The sequence below is a fragment of the Oncorhynchus keta genome, chromosome 3 (assembly GCF_023373465.1).
Source record: "Oncorhynchus keta strain PuntledgeMale-10-30-2019 chromosome 3, Oket_V2, whole genome shotgun sequence".
In the NCBI taxonomy this organism is placed as follows: domain Eukaryota; kingdom Metazoa; phylum Chordata; class Actinopteri; order Salmoniformes; family Salmonidae; genus Oncorhynchus; species Oncorhynchus keta.
Genome location: NC_068423.1, coordinates 1963045 through 1979983, shown reverse-complemented (window position 1 = coordinate 1979983; position 16939 = coordinate 1963045).

The window sequence follows — 16939 nt, the reverse complement described above, 5'->3', positions numbered from 1 at the left end:
ACCTTGTCGAAATGCTCATCACAGTCCAACACACATATCTGGTTGTCCTACTTTCTCTCACCGTGTTCCCCCCCACACACACAGGGCACAGGACTCTCCCCCACCTCTCCCATCATGTTGGGTGCCACCATATCGGGGGTTCTATGAGAGGATGCTTGGACGATGCACCATCATGGAAATATCCGTTTAAGAGTTTTGACATTTTTATCCTTCATTTTTTTTACATCTGAAATGTATACTATTTCAACAGAGAGAATGCTAATGATGTAATTTATTTTTACACTTCTGGGGGATTATCAGTTGTAAATGAGCCCTCAAATGAGCCCTACAGATAGTATTTCATTGAAATACATTTATCATAGTTAAGTTAGTTAAGTTAAGTAAATCTGGGCCAATATTCATTAGTCTCAAAGGAGTGCTGCTCTAGGAACACTAGCCTTTTGGATCATAATAAATGAGATAACATGGACAGGGGGGACCTGGGGCCTTATCCACAAAGTGTTCCAGAATAGGGCCTAGGAATCCTGTTAAAACCCGTTTTTAAGACAATAATAAAAAGATCCCAGCTCAGAGTAGGTTTAAACTCTGAGCCAGGACGAAAATCAACTCATAAAAGTTTATCTCAACTGGTAATTACACAAAGAAAATATAGTCATGACACTCATTGACATTATTGCAAATTGGGGGAATAACCAATCACGTGTCACCGTCTATGAAATCTATAGCACACTTCAGACCCCCACAGTGTATGTCACTGTACATCAAGTAATATGAATTTGAAATTATTTTCAAAAATGCAAGAGATACTGGTGCAGGTACTTCTAGATAATTTATGGGTTGCTTATATAAAAATATCAAAACATTCTTTCATCAACTCCAAAGCAATTTTCTGTATAGCTAGTTAGGACCGCACATATGATCTCCTAAATATCTGTCGACTAGGTAGGACTCTTCCCACTGGTCACAGGCGTCAATTCAACATCTAGTTTTGATTTAATTTTGGTTGAGTTGTCACCTAACTTGAATTGAACAAAAAATGGCACCATGTCATTGGATTTAGGTTAGGTGAAAAAGAGTTGGGTGAAAAAAAATACAAAATTCCCTTACGTTGACCACTTCATCTCATTTCTTTGTTGAAATGATGTGGAAACAACATTGATTCAACCAGTTTTTGCCCAGTGGGTTATGACTAAAATGGCTTCATGCATAGATTTGTGGATACAGCCCCTGATTCTAGATTAGAACTCCTACTCTGAAGGGCTTTATGAATCCTGGCCCTGTGCCCGAATCCAAAAAGCATCTCCGAAAAGGTAATAGGAATCCTGTTATTTTATTTAACCTTTATTTTAACATGGAAGACATATTGAGTCCTAGGTCTCTTTTACAAATGTGCCCTGTATATACAACCTAAATATACACATTATACCAAAACTATACAGTATCAGTCAAAAGTTTGGACACACCTACTCATTCCAGGGTTTTAATTCATTTTTACTATTTTCCACATTGTAGAATAATAGTGAAGATATCATCACTATGAAAAAACACATATGGCATCATGTAGTAACCAATTTTCTTTTTACAAATCAAAATACATTTTATATCTGAGATTCTTCAAAGTAGCCACCCTTTGCCTTGATGACAGCTTTGCACAATCTTGGCATACTCTCAACCAGTTTCTTGATGCATTCACCTGGAATGCATTTCAATTAACAGGTATTTGTATTTATTATGGATCCCCATAATAAATGGTGTTCTTCCTTGGCCTAGCGTTGTCCATGCTTGGCCAGAGTAGGCCATCATTGTAAATAAGAATTTTTCTTTACGGACTTGCCTAGTTAAATAAAGATGCAATTTTAAAATTTAATTAAAAAAATATATAGCATCAATTTCTCTCAGCCAATCATCTGTCATTTGTGTAAGTGCCATGCTTGTTGAATGTTCCCTATATGTGTGCTGAGCCAGTAAATGTGGCTTTACTATTCTTGGGTAGCAAAATTACTTTAGCTTCCCTCCAGAACTGAGGGCACACAATTTCTAGTAGGCTTAAATTGAATATGTGGTAATATCGTCTGCTATTATCCTCAGTCATTTTCCATCCAGATTGTCACAGACCCCAGTGGGTTGTCATTGTTGATAGACAACAATTTTTTCACCTCTTCCACACTGACTTTACAGAATTCAAAAGTACAATTCTTGTCTTTCAAAATTTGGTCAGATATACTTGGAAGTGTAGTGTCAGCATTTGTTGCTGGCATGTCATCCCTAAGTTTGTTTATCGTGCCAATGAAAAAGTAATTAAAGTAGTTGTGCCTTGTAAAAGTAAATTTGTGGAATTTCTTTCCTTGTTAATGCATTTTAGCCTATCAGTTGTGTTGTGACAAGGTAGGGATGGTATATAGAAGGTAGCCCTATTTGGTAAAAGACCAAGTCCATATTATGGCAAGAACAGCTTAAATAAGCAAAGAGAAATGGCAGTCCATCATTACTTTAAGACATGAAGGTCAGTCAATACGGAAAATGTTAAGAACTGCGTGAATCAGGCTTTGTGGTCGATTGTTGCGAAGAAACCACTACCAAAGGACACCAATAATAAGAAGAGACTTGCTTGGGCCAAGAAACACGAGCAATGGACATTCAACTGGTGGAAATCTGTCCTTTTGGTCTGATAGTCCTAAATCCAAAAAGTTCCAACCGCTGTGTCTTTGTGAGATGCAGAGTAGGTGAATGGATGATCTCTGCATGTGTCGTTCACACCGTGAAGCATGGAGGAGGAGGTGTGATGGTGTGGGGGGTGCTTTGCTGGTGACACTGCCAGTGATTTATTTAGAATAAATAAATCACACTTAACCAGCATGGCTACCACAGCATTCTGCAGCGATACGTCATCTGGTTTGCGCTTTGTGGGACTATAATTTGTTTTTCAACAGGACAATGACCCAACACACCTCCAGGCTGTATAAGGGCTATTTGACCAAGGAGAGTGATGAAGTGCTGCATTAGATGACCTGGCCTCCACAATCTTCCGACCTCAACCCAATCGAGATGGTTTGGGTTGGACCGCAAAGTGAAGGAAAAGCAGCCAACAAGTTCTCAGCATATGTGGGAACTCCTTCAAAGCTGTTGGAAAAGCATTCCTCATAAAGCAGATTGAGGGAATGCAAAGAGTGTGCAAAGCCATCATCAAGGCAAATGTTGGCTACTTTGAAGAATCTCAAATATAAAATGTATTTTGATTTGTTTGATTTGTTAGATTTGCTTAACACTTTTTTTTGTTGCTACATGATTCCATGTGTTATTTAAACTCAGTTTTTCACAATTCCTGACATTTAATCCTTTTAAAAATTCCTTGTCTTAGGTCAGTTAGGATCACCACTTTATTTTAAAAATGTGAAATGTCAGAATAATAGTAGAGATAAAGCTTTTATTTCTTTCATCGTGTTCCGAGTGGGTCAGAAGTTTACATACACTCAATTAGTATTTGGTAGCATTGCCTCTAAATTCTTTAACTTGGGTCAAATATTTTGGGTAGCCTTCCACAAGCTTTCCACAATAAGTTGAGTAAATTTTGGCCCATTCCTCCTGACCAGAGCTGGTGTAACGGAGTCAGGTTGTAAGGCCTCCTTGCTCGCACACGCCTTTTCAGTTCTGCCCACAAATGGGATTCACTTTGTTGGGATTGCCTTTGTTGTCCTTAAGCCATTTTTCCATGATTTTGGAAGTATGCTTGCGGTCATTGTACATTTGGAAAACCTATTTGCGACAAGCTTTAACTTCCTGACTGTCTTGAGATGTTGCTTCAATATATCCACATAATTTTCCTCCCTCATGAAGCCATCTATTTAGTGAAGTGCACCAGTCCCTCCTGCATCAAAGCACCCCCACAACATGATGCTGCCACCCCGTGCTTCACGGTTGGGATGGTGTTCTTCAGCTTTCAAACCTCCCCCTTTTTCCTCCAAACATAACGATGGTCATTATGGCCAAACAGTTATATTTTTGTTTCATCAGACCAGAGGACATTTCTACAAAAAGTATGATCTTTGTCCCCATGTGCAGTTGCAAACCTTAGTCTGGCTTTTTTTTATGGTGGTTTTGAAGCAGTGGCTTCTTTCTTTCAGGTTATGTCGATATAGGACTCGCTTTACTGTGGATATAGATACTTTTGTACCTGTTTTCTCCAGCATCTTCACAAGGTCCATTGCTGTTGTTCTGGGATTGATTTTCACTTTTCACACCAAAGTATGTTCATCTCTAGGAGACAGAATGACTCTCCTTCCTGAGCAGTATGACGGCTGCGTGGTCCCATGGTGTTTATACTTACGTACTATTGTTCGTACAGATGAAAGTGGTAACTTCAGGCGTTTGGAAATTGCTCCCAAGGATGAATCAGACTTGTGGTGGTCTACAATTTTTTTGTGAGGTCTTGGCTGATTTATTTGGATTTTCCCTTGATTTTAAGCAAAGAGGCACTGGGTTTGACGGTAGGCCTTGAAATACATCCACTGGTACACCTCCAATTGACTCAAATTATGTAAATTATCCTATGAAAAGCTTCTAAAGCCGTGGCATAATTGTCTGGATTTTTCCAAGCTGTTTAAAGGCACAGTCAACATAGTGTATGTAAACTTCTGACCCACTGGAATTGTGATTCAGTGAAATGATCTGTCTGTAAACAATTGTTGGAAAAATGGATTGTGTCATGCACAAAGTAGATATCCTAACCGACTTGCCAAAACTATAGTTTGTTAACAAGAAATTCATTGAGTGGTTGAAAAAATTGTTTTAATGACTCCAAAGTGTTTGTAAACTTCTGACTTCCAATGTAAATGGCAATTTCAACTCCAACCACAACCCCTTAGGATAACCGTCTCCCAACTGACATGCTTAAAAGGGAACTTATTGACATCATTGTTTTTTTTCTTTGTATACTGTGTATGATATGTATGTGTATGATTTGTAAATCATTGTCTGTACGATTTAAACTTACATTTATAAACATATGCATCTGTATTTTTCAATTGTATGTTCTTGAAGAAGATATACAAAGGCATGGTTCATCACAATGAGGAATGGAAGAATGCTGGCTGGAGCTGGAGTGAAGTACACAACAGACTGAAATATGTAAATAAATAAGGTGAAAATTATGCATGATGAGAGTTGTTTAGGATTGAAAAAAACAGAACTATGTATTTCTACTTTACCTGTTTTGTCACCTATATTTCAATGCATAATTATCCATTGTATGTATTCCAAATATGCTATTTTAATTTAAATATATTAAAATACACTTTTATATTTATTTATACCCCACATATTTTCTGCAAACATTTTCAATCTCAATCAGTGGCCCTAACATCCAATGTAATAATGTGAAATACAATTAAAGAGGAATGATTCCAATGTGAAATGTCCGAGTCCTACAATTAAAGGGGAATTAATTCAATTTGAACCGTTGGAGGCCTAAACTAAAACGAATCCGCTGTCAATATCAGAATATGATTAGAGAGCTCTAGTTAGCACTGAACGTGGTTAGTAGCTTTTGACTGCATGCTGACAGTGCATTACCAGTCAGATGTTTGGACACACCTACTCATTCAAGGGTTTTTCTTAATTTTTTGCTATTTTCTACATTGTAGAATGATAGTGAAGATGTTGAAACTATGGAATAACCCAGTAACAAAAAAAGTGTTAACCTCTGACAGCTCCCCCTACTTTGTGCAATTTCCGCCTGAAGACATACCCAAATCTAACAGCCTGTAGCTCAGGCACAGAACCAAGGATATGCATATTCTTGGTACCATTTGAAAGAAAACACTGAAGTTTGTGTACATGTGAATTGAATGTAGGAGAATATAACACAATAGATCTGGTTTAGGTAAAACAATGAAAAAAACATACATTTTTATTTTTGTATCATCTTTAAAATGAACAAGATAAAACAAACATTCAGATAGGATGATGGGAACAATTTCAGTGAAACATATAAGAGGGCACCAGTACTTGTGCAAAGTTTCTGAATGATAACTTCCAAAATGAGTGTGCTCCATGACATTTATCATGAAGTCACCCAGGTGTCCCACACAAGTAGGCCAAATGTACCCAAGTGGCCAAATTGGTGAAGGTATACATTTTGAAACAAATAACTATATACAAAATACCAAAAAAAATGGATGAAATAATTATTGATTACAAAAATATGAAAAATATATATATATACATTGACAAATTAACATGGGTAACTATTTACACACTTTCAATATTTGAAAGACCCTCAGTCCTCTATCAAATCAAATCAATGTATATAGCCCCAGCCTAAAACCCCAAACAGCAAGCAATGCAGGTGTAGAAGCACGGTGGCTAGGAAAAACTCCCTAGAAAGGCAAAAACCTAGGAAGAAACCTAGAGCGGAACCAGGCTATGAGGGGTGGCCAGTCCTCTTCTGGCTGTGCCGGGTGGAGATGATAACAGAACATGACCGAGATTTTAAAACGTTCATAGATGACCAGCAGGGTCAAATAATAATAATCACAGTAGTTGTAGAGGATGCAACAGGACAGCACCTCAAGCGTAAATATGACAAGTTTAGGGTTCCATAGCAGCAGGCAGAACAGTTGAAACTGGAACAGCAGCAAGGCCAGGTGAACTGGGAACAGCAAGGAGTCATCATGCAAGGTAGTCCTGACACATGGTCCTAGGGCTCAGGTCCTCCTCCGAGAGAGAATTAGAGAGAGCATACTTAAATTCACACAGGACACTGGATAAGACAGAAGAACTACTCCAGATATAACAAACTGACCCTAGCCCCTGACACATAAACGACTGCAGCATAAATACTGGAGGCTGAGACAGGGGGGGTCAGGAGACATTGTGGCCCCATCCGATGAGAGCCCCGGACAGGGCCAAACAGGAAGGATATAACCCTACCCACTTGCCAAAGCCCTACACAATATTGTGCTGCTGATGCCAGGTGCCATAGCAGTCTCTTTCTGCTGTAAAGCAGAGGTTCACCAAGCATCTGGCGCAGATTATGGGGGACTTAATTTTGCAAAGAACACAGCGACCCCTCCCTTTTGTCCCTGAAGCACATCCATTTCTGCAAACCTTGGCCCTGGGGGCTGCCATTCGGAGTCAGTGTCACTGTGAAAGAAAATGTTCAGTAAGAAAAGGGCGGCAGACACACGCATCTCACATTTAATGACATTACATGTTTATATATTGCTTCTAAAATAAATAAAAAAATCACAAATAATATTTTATATTATTAATTTCAAACAAGGGCATTAGCATGATAAGAACTTACCAGTCCAAAACGATGTCCTCTCCAATTCCTCCACAATCGCTAAATGAATCGTCCTACAACAATCTCTGTCTCACTTTCCCAAGCAATTTATTCTAAAATTGTGTGTACATCTGTATATCTAGACTTAGATTTAGCTTTCCCTGACTTAGTCGCCAAAATGATTGATATATAAACAGCTGAATCTGCGCGTTTACCAAACAATGCAGTGCGTAATTACTACATGGGTTGGTCTTGCAACACATAAACATGACCTATATTCGTTTAGCTCAGCTCATTGGCTATCTACCCAGCTAGATTTCAAGACGATCAGTGGTCATTGGGTTAAAAGACAGTCAATCAACGAAACAGCGGGCAAATCATTGGTGCACAATGATGTCATGACTTGTTGTCTTCAAATCGGTTTCTTTCAGTCAATACGTCCCGGGAAATGCCCCATCAGGTTTGATTGTGTTTCAAACAAACTAGCTGATTGCAGTGAAACCAAGCATGACTGGAAAAGTCACGTTCTGTGTGGGTTATTTACCTGGAATGTGTCGTCGAAAATGGAATGAGACGGAATTCACGACACAAGCGGTTCACAAAATGTTTTGTGTTAGGCTATAAAAAACGAATTTTATGAAACAAAAGATCATCCATTGTGTAACAATGAGCATTGGAATTGCAAACAGACTAAGATCGTCAAAGGTAAACAATTTATTTTAATGCAGTTTGTGATTATGTTACGCCTGTGCTGGTTGAAATAGTTGATTTTTATGGGGGTCTATGCTCAGATAATCGCATCGTATTCTTTCGCAGTAAATCATTTTTCAAATCTGACAACGTAGTTGGATTAGCAAGATTCTAACCTTTCGATACATGTGACACACTTGTATTTTCATGAATGTTTAAGATGACTATTTATGTAGCGATCACCGTATGTTGTGGAATTTCAGCCCGCTAGCGGGTTCCGTGCTCAGAGAGGTTAAAGCTTTGTGCTTGACAGTTATATTGAAATTAGTATCGGTTTCAGTGAATTACAGTATACTGTTGTGACTTGACTAAGACTTGTACCCTAAAAACGATGTAAAACGTGTTACTTTTGTAAAATCATTGCACTAAAAGTTACTATTGAGGAAACAAGATCCTATCACTCTCGTGATTATTTCTGCCCTTTTTCAGGGACCTAACAGTATGTCTTGTCCCGTCAAGTCTTGCCAGCGTTTTTCTCCGTGGTTTTTCCTGTTTCTGGTTTTTGTTCTAGTCTCCCCGGTTATGACCTTTTGTCTGTCCTGAGCCTGCCTGCCGTCTCCGTCTGCCAACTATTTACCAGGATTGTGAACCCTTGCCTGGCCTCCACCTGCCTTTGGCCTTTCCCTGTGTACTCAATAAATCTCTGAGACTTGAACCTTCTGCCTCACGCGTCTACATCTGGGTCTCACCCAGAGTCATGATAGTACAAACTAACCAGTCCGACCCAGCAGACTCAGACCAGCTCTGCAACACTGTCTTCTCACAAGGAGACACCAATGGAAGACACAAGGAGTTACTACATAAGCTTATGGAAGGATGCCACACATTGGCAGAAAACCATGGCCATGCCGTCAGTGCATATTTGGAACCAATTCTGTGAACTATCTATTAGGCAGTAAGCCACAATGGAAACCTCTCAGACTCTCAGTAACCCCGCTACCAGTAACACCGCTACTTGTTTTCTATACTTTTAAGTAAATTATTAAACTCCTGTGTAAGACCATGTGAAATTAAAATGTTAATCCATGTTCTTTCTTTGTGAATAGGACCCATTTGGAAAAACCCTGCAACCCATGATTCCACAGATGAGTGGGTCCAGATTCAGACCTGTAACCTGTTACCTAAAAGGGACCTCCGATTGTAAAGGCGGGAGAAGGCGATGCACAGGGGAGAGGGATCCGATGCAGTAATCAGTCTGCATGTATTGCTGTAATAGAAAAGTGCCCTAGTAGTTCCATAATGCTTTTCCAAATCGTGAATCCATTCGCATTATTTGACTTGGTTAAAACCTCTTAGGGATAGTGAGACGCTAGCGTCTCAAGTGGCCAATAACCTCGGGAAATGCATAGCGGCAAATTCAAATAAAACTCAAACTTTCATTAAATCACACATGCAGGGTACTCAATTAAAGCTACACTCGTTGTGAATCTAGCCAACATGTCAGATTTTTAAAATGCTTTTCGGTGAAAGCATGAGAAGCTATTATCTGATAGCATGCACCCACCTGAACCAGTTGTAAACAAATGAGCTAGCATAGCAGGCGCTACACAAAATGCTGAAATATAATATAAAACATGCATTACTTTTGACGAGCTTCTTTGTTGGCACTCCAATATGTCCCATAAACATCACAATTGGTTCTTTTTTTCCAATTAATTCCATCCATGTATACCCAAAATGTCCATTTATAAAGCAGGTTTGATCCGGAAAAAAACAGCTTTCCAAAACACAACGTCACTACAAAACATTTCAAAGGTTGCCTATGAACTTTGCCAAAATATTTCAAACTACTTTTGTAATACAACTTTAGGTATTTTTAAACGTTAATAATCGATCAAATTGTAGACGGGGCAATCTGTATTCATTACAGCAAGTAAACAAAACATGCACCATTTTCCCTCTTGCGTAACTATCAACAGTGTAACGTTGTTCCAGGATGTGCCTCTTCTTCGTTTCACCAATGATTAACTTCAACCTAATTCCAAAGACTGGTGACATCCTGTAGAAGTCGTAGGAACTGTAAAATGGGCTCTATCTAATTTCCCTTGGCAAAGACAACTAAGGGAACGGTAAGAGGATTTTTAAAAAATTCTGAACAGGTTTTCCTTGGGGTTGCCTGCTACATACGTTCTGTTATAGTCACAGACATGATTGAACCAGTTTTAGAAACGTCAGAGTGTTTTCTATCCACAACTACTAATCAAATGCATATAATCTATTCCTGGCATGAGTAGCAGGAAGTTGAAATTGTGCACGCTATTTATCCAAAAGTGGAAATGCTGCCCCCTATCTCTAAGATGTTAAGCTGCCACATAGGTAAAACAAAGCAAACCTGCTTGTAATGCTCCGGGTGTCGTGGGTGTGGAGTCAAATGCAGGAGACAAAGTTCAATGCTGTGCGTCTTTTAATAGCACCAACGCACCACAGGGTGCTCACAAAAGTTATGTTCCCAAAGACAGGGAATCAAAAAATACAATGGAAAAAATCACGACCAGGCACAAACACGTACCTTTACAACAGAGCCGAAGTTTACAATGAAATAATCCCGCACAACAACCAGGCGGGCCGGCTGTCTAATAAAGACAAACTAATTAACATGAACAGGTGCTACCACTAAACATACAAGGAGGGGGAGGAAAAACAATCAGTGGCAGCTAATAGGCCGGTGACGACGACCGCCGAGCTCCACCCGCCCGGGAAGGGGAAACACCCTCGGTCGGACTCGTGACACTGCTAGCCAGTACATGCAGCTAAAAGGCTAATTGATCATTAAAACCTTTTGCAATTATGTTAGCACAGCTGAAAACCGCTGTCCTGCTTAAAGAAGCAGTACAACTGTTGAGTATTTGTGGGTTCGATTACAGGCTCAAAACGGCCAGAAACAAAGAACTTTCTTCTGAAACTATTCCTGTTCTGAGAAATGAAGGCTATTCCATGCAAGAAATTGCCAAGAAACTGATGATTTCATACAATGCTGTGTACTACTCCCTTCACAGAACAGCACAAACTGGCCCTAACCAGAATAGAAGGAGGAGTAGTAGGCCCCGGTGCACAACTGAGCAAGAGGACAAGTCCATTAGTGTCTAGTTTGAGAAACAGATGCCTCACAAGTCCTCAACTGGCAGATTAATTAAATAGTACCTGCAAAGCACCAGTCTCACCATCAACAGTGTAGAGACAACTCTGGGATGCTGGCATTCTGGGAAGAGTTGCAAAGAAAAAGTCATATCTCTGACTGGCTAATAAAAAGAAAATATTAAGATGGGCAAAAGACACTGGACAGAAGAACTCTGCCTAGAAGGCCAGCATCTAGGGGTCGCATTTTCACTGTTGACGTTGAGACTGGTGTTTTCTGCGTACTATTTAATGAAGCTGCCAGTTGAGGACTTGAGTTCAGGCTTCTGATGTTAACATGCATGAAATCAAGGCTTTTACTGTTACAGAAGTCAACAAATGAGAGTGCCTGGGGACACAGGTCCTGGGTTAACCAAAACATCACCTGAGGAACAGAGGAGGAGTAGGATGAGGGTACGGCTAAAGGCTATCAAAACTGGTCATCTAGTGGGTTGGGGACAGAGAATAAAAGTAGCAGATTTCTGGGCATGGTAGGATAGATTCAGGGCATAATGTACAGACGGGTATGGTAGGGTGGAGATAAACCTAGGCATTGAGTGACGATAAGAGAGGTTTCATCTCTGGATGCACTAGTTATGCTAGGTGAGGTCACCGCATGTGTGGGAGGTGGCAAAAAAGAGGTCTCTGAGGCATGTTATTGAGACTAAGGCAGTAAAATAAAACAATGATAACTACCCGAAACAACATTATACAAGGCATATTGACATTAAAGAGAGACATAAAGCAATCACAGGTGTTGATTGGGAGAGCTAGCTAAGACAAGGGGTGAGACAACAGCAGCAGATATTAGACAACAACAGGTAAAATGGCGATGAATGGGCAGAGAGGGTCAGTTAACTACACACAGGGCCTGACAGATAAACAAAATTAACAAAATGGAGTACTGTGATTAACCTCTAGTGACACCCCATCCCGGATCCGGGAGCGTAATCATCGACTGACAATAATTAGCATAACGCAACGGACATAAATATTCCTAGAAAATATTCCTATTCATGAAAATCACAAGTGAAATATATTGAGACACAGCTTAGCCTTTTGTTAATCACCCTGTCACTAGAGGTTAAGCCTGATGAATTTATAGTGTTAAATGAGGCCTCTCCTCCTGGTTACACTAGTGACCATTATCCTCCGCACATCCTGCAAAGGCAGATGTGTTAATAACATTTAAATACCTTTCCCAACATTTAAATACAATTAAAATAATGACTGCGTTTTCATCTCATGAAATCCATGCAGTCTTCTCAATCACTTGTTATAGCTAATGTTGACATGCCTCCTGGGCGGTATACAGCGTTACCCACTGAGTTACCTGAATTCCTATCGGACATATTGGTGACTTCAATATTCACATGGAAAAGTCGAAAGACCCACTCCCACTCCAAAAGGCTTTCAGGGTCACTCAGTGAGTCTTGTCCAATATGTCTCTGGACCTATTCATTGCCATCCAATTTGTAAGTCGCTCTGGATAAGAGCGTCTGCTAAATGACTTAAATGTAAATGTAAATGTAATTCCACAGTCCTACCCTGAATCTAGTTTTGTCCCATGGAAATAAACATTGGAAAAAATATTGTGGATCTGAATTTTTTCCTCATAATGCTAGACTATCGGACCACCATCTCATTACGTTTGCAATCGCAACAAATAATCTGCTTAGACCCCAACCAAGGATCATCAAAAGCCGTGCTATAAATTCTCGGACAACCCAAAGACACCTAGATGCCCTTCCAGACTCATTCCGCCTACCCGAGGACACAGAAACCGGTTAACCACCTAACTGAGCCTCTAAATTTAACCTTAGATGCAGTCACACCCCTAAAAAACCCAAAACGTTTGCCCCAAAACATTCTTTCCCTGGTATACAGAAAATACCAGAGCGCTGAAGCAAGCTTCCAGAAAATTGGAACGTAAAATTACCTTTTAGAGCTGTTGCCAGTAACTCAAATCAAAATGTATTTGTCACATGTGCCGAACACCTTACAGTGAAATTGTCACGCCCTGACCTGAGTATTCTTTGTTTTCTTTATATGTTTTGGTTTGGTCAGGGTGTGACGAGGGTGGTATGTGTGTTTTTGTCTCATCTTGGTTTTTTTGTATGTCTAGCTGTGTGTGTCTAGTCTAGGCATATTGTAGGTCTATGGGGGCCTGGATTGGTTCCCAATCAGAGGCAGCTGTTTATCGTTGTCTCTGATTGGGGATCCTATTTAGGTTGCCATTTTCCAGTTTGGGTTCGTGGATTTTTGTCTATGTTATGTTGCATGTTAGCACAGAGTTTCTGTAGAGGTCACGTTCGTCTGGTTAGTTTGTTTTGTTTGTTTAGTGTACTTCGTGTTTTTAAGTCTTTATAAGTATGTATTCACACCATGCTGTGCTTTGGTCTCCTCAATACGATCGTGACAGAAATGCTTACTTACAAGCTCTTAACCAATGAAGCAGTTTTAATTTAAAAAAACTTTTTAAAGAATTTACTAAATTAAATTGAAGTAAAAAATAAAATGCAAATAGTCTGGGTAGCCATTTTAATGAGCATTTCAGGAGTCTTTTGGCTTGTGGTAGAACCTCGGCCCTCATTTTCCTGTTGTCCACAATCATCAAATTCTTCTTGATTACATTGAGAGGGTGTTATCCTGGCTCCACGCTGCCAGGTCTCTGACCTCCTCCCCATAGGCTGTCTCGTCATTGTCGGTGATCAGTTGTGTTGTCGGCAAACTTAATAATGATGGTGTTGGAGTCATGCTTCACCATTCAGTCATGTGTGTACAGGCAGTACAGGACTTGACGGAGCACACACCCCTGAAGGGCCCCCGTGTTGAGAATCAGCATGGCAGATGTTGTTACCTACCCTTACCACCTGGGAGCGGCGTTTCAGGAAGTCCAGGATCCAGTTTTAGAGGTAGGTGTTTAGTCCCAGGATCCTTAGCTTAGTGATGAGCTTTGAGGACACTATGGTGTTGAACGCTGAGCTGTAGTCAATGAATAGCATTCTCATGTAGATATTCATTTTGTCCATGTGGGAATGGGCAGTGTGGAGTGCAGTAGAGATTGCACTGTGGATATGTAAGAGTGGGTCTAGTGTTCTGGGATAATGGTGTTGATGTGAGCCATGACCAGCCTTTCAAAGCACTTCATGGCTACAGATGTGAGTGCTACGGGTTGGTAGTCATTTAGGCAGGTTACCTTGGTGTTCATGGGCACAGGGACTAAGGTGGTCTGCTTGAAACATGTTGGTATTACAAACTCTGTCAGGGACTGGTTGAAAATGTAATTGAAGACACTTGCCAGTTGGTCAGGGCAAGCTCGGAGTACACATCCTGGTAATGTGTCTGGACCTGCGGCCTTGTGAAAGTTGACCTGTTTAAAGGTCTTAATGACCTTGGCTACGGAGAGTGTGATCACAAAGTCATCTGGAACAGCTGGTGCTCTCATGCATGCTTCGGTGTTGCTTGCATCGAAGCGAGCATAGAAGTAATTTAGCTCGTCTGGTAGGCTCCTGTCACTTGGGCAGCTCGTGGCTGTGCTTCCCTTTGTAGTCCGTAATGGTTTAGCCCTGCCACATCCGATGAGCATCGGAGCGGATTTAGTACGATTCACTCTTAGTCCTGTATTGATGCTTGCCTGTTTGATGGCTCAGAGTTGGGCATAGCAGGATTTCTTATAAACATTTGGGTTAGAGTCCCGCTACTTGAAAGCGGCAGCACTACCCTCTAGCTCAGTGCGGATGTTCCCTGTAATCAATTGCTTCTGGTTGGGGTATGTACAGTTGAAGACGGAAGTTTTCATACTCTTAGGTTGGAGTTATTAAAACTAGTTTTTCAACCACTCCACAAATTTATTGTAAACATACTATAGTTTGGGCAAGTCGGTTAGGACATCTACTTTGTGCATGACACACATAATTTTTCCAACAGTTGTTTACAGATTATTTCCTATATCGACATAATCTGAAAGGCCGCTCGTCAAAGAAGAAGCCACTGCTCCAAAACCGCCATAAAAAGCCAGACTATGGTTTGTGTGACGTAGAAGTCCGTCACTGGCCGCGGGCAGCATTTGGTTCTTTAACGCACACACATATTCATCACTCCTCCCTGCGCCATTATAAGATAAGTTAACAATGTGGGTCGACACACAAATTAACTTCTGTCTTGGTGCATGCATTTTATACTTATCAATGTTGTGGATGAGCGCATTGTTTGTTTGTTCTGTTCCTCTCTCTCCATCTCTGTAGCTTCCGGGTTTGCTGGAAAAGGACCCGAGCTAAGGGAATTGGGTTGGCTTTATAGTGCCTGTCCCAAATGGCTCATTAATGCATATGGGCATATTGAAAGATATTGTCAGTAGTGATGTAATGTTGTAAATGTTATGTTGTGATATTGTTTAAAACCGTGTTGCAATGTATATCCTTTAGTATGTTTAGTTCATGGAAAATGTAGGTTTGTATTGTTAATTGATTAATTAATTAGGGTTAATTGTTCTGAGGGGAGGGGCTAGCCCTACAAAAGGAGCCTCTTTCAGTCATAGGAGGTTATTTTGGATTGAGCTGTGGATGGGGCAGCATTGTTTTTAAGCTGTCCCATAAGGTAGACGTTGATGGAAGTACTGTTGTTTTTTTTTGTTCCGGAATCACTTGTAAATAAACACCTTTGCACAGAAGAACTTTTGCGGTTCCGCCATCTTTTATTTTGATAGAGGTTAGGTTATCCAGTTTAGCCTTCTGGCCTACTCTACGTGACATATGGGTGCAGTGGTGGGATGGCGTACCGCAAATCAGTGAATTCCAACAAGAGAGGTAAAGGAATGCGTACAGGATTGCGTTCTCAGCAACAGCATCAACTGTCAGAAAAGGTACCTGAAGTTGAACCCGGGTGGAATACCATGGAATCGTCTGGTGAAGAAGAGGTCAAGTATGAGAAACTAGGAGCCCGACCGCGGGGCCAAAGACAACCAGAACTGGGTGAGCTGCTGACTGAAGGAGCAGTTGGGGGACCAGAACCACACCCAACCATGGTAACCCTTTTTCAGCAACTTTTCACCTGCCTTGAGAGGAGGGACGAAGACCTCAAGCAGGAGTTATGTGGCCTACGCCAATCTATCCTCACAGCTCCCCACCAGGCGGAACTCGTCAGTGAGAGCCCAAGATTGGGTCTTCCAACACCAGGACGACAAAGGCTCGATGCAGCAGGGACTTCAACTCCACAGCAGGCACCCCAAGCAGTAATGAGGCCAGCACCAGGAGACCAGTCCAGCAGTGTTAACGTCCATCTTCCAGCATTCCCGAGGAAGGAGCCAAAGATGCCCTCATACCAGCAGGGGAGGACATTGAAAACTACCTGCTGAGGTTTGAGCGCATGGCTAAGACGTGGCAGTGGCCTGAGGTAGAGTGGGCCTGCAGGCTTGTCCCATTGCTGACGGGCAAGGCCTTAGAGGCTTACACAGCAATGGATGAGGGGCTGTCCAATGTCTACAAGGGCTTGAAGGAAGCGCTGCTGGTGAAGTTTGACATCTCACCGGAAACCTACCGTCAACGCTTCAGAGCTGCATCAACGCCATCGGGTGAGTCGCCGACAGAGACGTACCACCGCCTCAAGGGTCTCTACCGACGATGGGTTCGACCGGGGAGAAGACACAGGACGAAATCGGGAGGTCATCATCCTCGAGCAACTTCTACAAGTTCTACCACACGACATTCGAACCTGGGTCCGAGAGCACGAGCCCAAGGACGGGCTTATGGCGGCCAAGCTTGCACTGCAGTATCTTAATGCACGTAAAGGGGG